The sequence below is a fragment of the Chelonoidis abingdonii genome, chromosome 1 (genome assembly GCF_003597395.2).
Source record: "Chelonoidis abingdonii isolate Lonesome George chromosome 1, CheloAbing_2.0, whole genome shotgun sequence".
Classification (NCBI taxonomy): domain Eukaryota; kingdom Metazoa; phylum Chordata; order Testudines; family Testudinidae; genus Chelonoidis; species Chelonoidis abingdonii.
This window is the reverse complement of record NC_133769.1, coordinates 370,460,817-370,465,440: the sequence shown is the minus strand read 5'-3', so window position 1 is coordinate 370,465,440 and position 4,624 is coordinate 370,460,817.

The following is a 4,624-nucleotide window of genomic DNA, read 5'->3' as shown; positions in this document are numbered from 1 at the left end:
CAAGGGCTTGAGTCTAAACTCACCAGGGATTGGTGGGGGGAAAGGAAGGGGGAGGGTTAATTCCTCTTTGTTTTAAGATCCAAGGAGTTTGGATCTGTGAAGCTTACCAAGGCAACCCAGGGAGGGAAGAGTCTGGGGGCAAAAGGACGGGATGGTTAATTTCTCTTTGTTTTAAGACCCAAGGGGTTTGGGTCTTGGGTTCCCCCGGGAAGGTTTTAGGGGAACAGAAGTGTGCCAGACACAGACTTCTGGCTGGTGGCAGTGTTACCAGATCTAAGCTAAGAATTAAGTTTAGAAGGGTCCATGCAGGTCCCCCACATTTTTAATCTAAAGTTCAAAGTGGGGGAAAAAATCTTGACAAGAGGGATTACACACTTTGTAACAAATAGGTACAGTAAATATCTTATAGTTATTTAAAATCCAGAAAGCAGAGTGAGCAGTGACATGGCAACATTTACTACTCATACATATTAAAAAGTTGTAATTAAACTATGAACTCAGGACAGGGAATCGGGCATCATGGTACACAGTGCTGTGAAACCCTTCCCAAAGTGCAAGCACAGACAGGAGGAGTGGGATGGAGAATCCTTCAGAAAATACAATGCCATGAGGTCACTGACTCAATGTTTCACCATCCTCTAAACTCTTCTGGGTAGAACTGGGTACCCCTGTCACAGGATATTGCAGAACTAGAGGTAATCAGTTATTGTTCTGGGCTATGACTTTGTGCTCAAAGGAATGGGCATGAGGGTTACAAGGCTTTTTGTTTTTAGGGATACAGGCTGCACCTCTGTTACTTCTCCTGTTTCTTTTGGTGAGACAATTTCTTGCAGGCACACAACTTTGTCTGAGACATAAGTTACAGGTGTTAATTGAGAAGAGACATTCAGCTGCTAACTCTTCTCATGCCTGAATATCAATGAAGTTTGCTCATGACAGAAAAATATGGGGAATCATAAATAATGATGGTCACTGATTCAGAGCAATCTGGACTGTTTTGTAAACTGGGTCAAAGAACAAAAATATATGTTCTAATATGACCATATTTACAACTAGGAACAAAGAATGTAGGTGATCCTTACCTGATGGGGGACTATTGTGGGAAGCACAGTGATTCTGAAGGGATAATAATCTAAACGAGAGCTCCCAGTGCAACCCTGAGGCCTAAACAGCCAATGAGATCCTGGGATGCTAACCAGGGGAATTGCAAGGAGAGGCAGCACAGTTATTTTACCTCTGTATTTCACACTGGTGCAACTGCTGCTGGAACCCTCTGTCCAGTTCTGGTGTCCAGGATTAAAGATGGATGTTAATACACTGATGAGGATTCAGGGAAGAATCAGAAGAATTAGTGAAAGGTTAGCAAACCTGCCTTATAATGATAGACTCAAAGATCTCAATCTATTTAGTGTAACAAAGATTGTCAAATGGTGACTTGATAACAGTCTGTAAGTACCTGCATGGGGAACAAATATTTAATAGTCCTTTCAGCCTAACATACAGAGGTGTAACATGATCCAATGTCTGGAAGCTGAAGTTAAAGAAATTCTGACTCGAAATAAAGCATACATTTTTAAATGGTGAGAGTAATTAACCACTGGAACAATTTACCAAGGGTCTTGGAGGATTCTTCATCATTGAGAAAGATCAAATCAAGGTTGGATGTTTCCATAAAAGATCTGCCCTAGTAATAACTTTGGGGGTATGTTCTACAAGCCGCTGTTATACAGACAAGAAGATCACAATGGTCCCTTCTGGCCCTGAAATCTCCAGACATATCTCCAGGAGTCAGCTGGAGGCATTTTTTTTTTCTATTCATGACCATTTTGAATTTAGGCTCAAGGGGAGAAATTCTCATGTGACTATGGTGCCTTCAAAGCATTACATTATGTGTGTGTTTCACAAGTCTGAAGGTCCTGTGAGGCACTGCATGGATGAATGTTTTAGGTGAAAAAAATAATGACTTGAACCATAAAATCTCTGCATTGAGGAATAAGTGTACAACCCTTGCCATTAGTGAATGACAGAGCTGGCTGACAAATGGTAGCAGAGCATCTGTTCTTTACCGTCTCTGTCCCAGTGGCGCACTCCTTCAGTCTGCTACCAGAGATTCCTGCACATGGCAGCTGTACTTATCTAGACCCCATATTTCCCAGAGTTGCTGCTCTTGTTATATAATGTGTATGCTTTGCGGCTTCCAAGTTGTTCCTGTGTAGCAGTTCTTGAAGCACCCTGTGGAGTGTATGTGTGTCACAAGAGAAGCTGCCCAGCTGCCTGCCTTGGCATTGGCCACTCCTGTGCGAGATTTCTCACCCATGAGACACAGTCACTGATTACCCCCCAGCCAAGGGAGCAGGTGTGATGGGAGGCCCCTCACCCCTGCAGAGGAAGAGCTATGGGGAGTGTGAGGAGGCTTGGAGGTTGTGCGAGCCAGGGATGACCGGGGAGCATGGAGAAGACACTGGACACCACTGTGTCATTGGAATCAGGGCAGCCAATGGGGAATTGAATCAACTGATGAGCAAAGATCAGGTATTTCACTGATGAATTTACATAATTAGTATTCACTACAACAAGCATTGGAAACAAAATTGAGTAAAGGTTGTGACACCTACGCTGCAGTTCTGTGGTTTGACAGGACAAAGAGAATCTGACAACCCCAGGTCCCCCAAACACACACTCAGCCAAGGAAGGTCCCTTCCTGCCTACGTAACCCTTAGTGCTCCGCGTCTGCCCATGTACACCCCGCTCCAGGCCCCAGAACCACAGTGCTTGCTACTTGTCCAGGTAAGTTCCCCACCCGCACAACTTCCAGCCCTGCCACACCATGATACCCCTCACCCAGGATCAAAACCAGGTGCCAGACCCCATAACGAGAGAAACACCTCCTCAGACAAGGTTAAACTCAGTGTCTGACTGCCTGATGGAAAAGGGGAAGATCAGCCTGAACAGCCTTTCTTTGGGCAAAAGAAACCCCAGCAACAGCTCAGCCTGTGCAGGGATGGAGAGAGGGACAGAACTGGCAGGATGGAGAGAGGATGTGGAGATTAAAAGGCGCCAGCATGAGTATCTCTTACTCAAATCAACACAAAACTTTAATGTATTGCAGCTCCTTTGAAACCCAGATACCCCTTCCTGAAGCTGCTTTTCCATGTTGGCAATTGCTGATGTCACTACGACACTGTAGTGGGGTTGCTTACGGGAGGAGGGATGGTTGGGATGTGGGATGGTGTCAGAGACCATCTGCTACAGTGTGGTCCACATGCTGTTACAGTCTGAGACACCCTCTACCCCAGGAGGCCTCGTTATGCCTCTCTTGTCTGTGCATTTGGCGGGATGTGCATTCTCTATTTCACCAAGCATCCAGACTCCATGCCACTGTGACCTGGATACTGCACATCTCTTCCTTTCCCCACACACTGTGCATTCCTGGAACTCCACGAGTGAGATTTCCAACCCCAGCTGGTTTGCTCTAAACCAGAAACATGCTTTTCTTTTTACTGCCTTTTGGTTCTTCTCATCCTTTCCAGAGCCAGAGATGCCAGGGAACAGAGAGCAGATCCCTCCCCCTGCCACACAAAATAATTGATCTTCTAATTTCTTTGAACCTCTAAACCTGTGGGTTTGAGATTTCAGCAACTCTCCTGTCTGTTCTTCTTTGGGTCAAATGAGCTCACCCATCGTTAAAGGCCACAGACTGGCTTAAGTTGAAGTCACTGGAGGCTCATGGCTGCTGTAATGAAGGCCATTTATTTAAGTCCCTACATGTGGATTTATGGTGATCTCATTGGGGCCAATATTTGACTCTTTAATCTGTTTAACTTCCGGCTCTGAGCTGCAAAAATTACAGTTTCTGTTCCTCCTACAGAGGGCCTGGTCTGTGAATGTGCTGAAAGTCTGAAGGAAATTCCCAGTTTATGGGGCGTTCTAAGCCCCTCCATGAAAGATGGGGATTGCAAAAAAGTGAGCCCTGATTTTACTTTCAGGGAGGCCACTCTCAATTTGGAGTGACTCAGTCAAGGTAGAATGTGAGAGCAGAATCTGGCCTGTGTGCAGCCCATTCTTGAAGTGAACACTCTGGTAACACAGATCCTTACTAAGAGATTTTGGCTGCACTTCCGAACAGGGCAGTGAAGTTACTGAATTGGACAACTTGAGTGAAGGTCCTGAGACAGGTAGAAGGACAAAATCTAAACTATTTCCAATACATTTGCAGTTCCAATTTTACTTGGTAAATCACCTCATTTTCTGACAGTACTAAACACCCAAGTTTATATATTCTGAATTCTTGTGCACATGGTTCTTGAATTGGACCCTTGAACCCTACCTGAGCCCTTAGCATTAACTTTAATGCAGAAACAGGCAACTCACTGAAATCTTGCTCAGATGAAAGAGGAAATCTCCTTACTGTGACAGGAAGGCAGAGCCCTGAGAATCAGTGTATGAATCTTACATGTCTGATGCTCACCATGCTGGACAGTAAGGTTTATAATTCCCTTTTACATTGCCTGGAGACTCTCAGGTTAACTCAGGGTACGTCTACACTGCACGATTATTTCGAATTAGCTTAAACCGATATTACAAAACAGATCTAATAAAATCGGTTTAGCGCGTCCACAGTGGG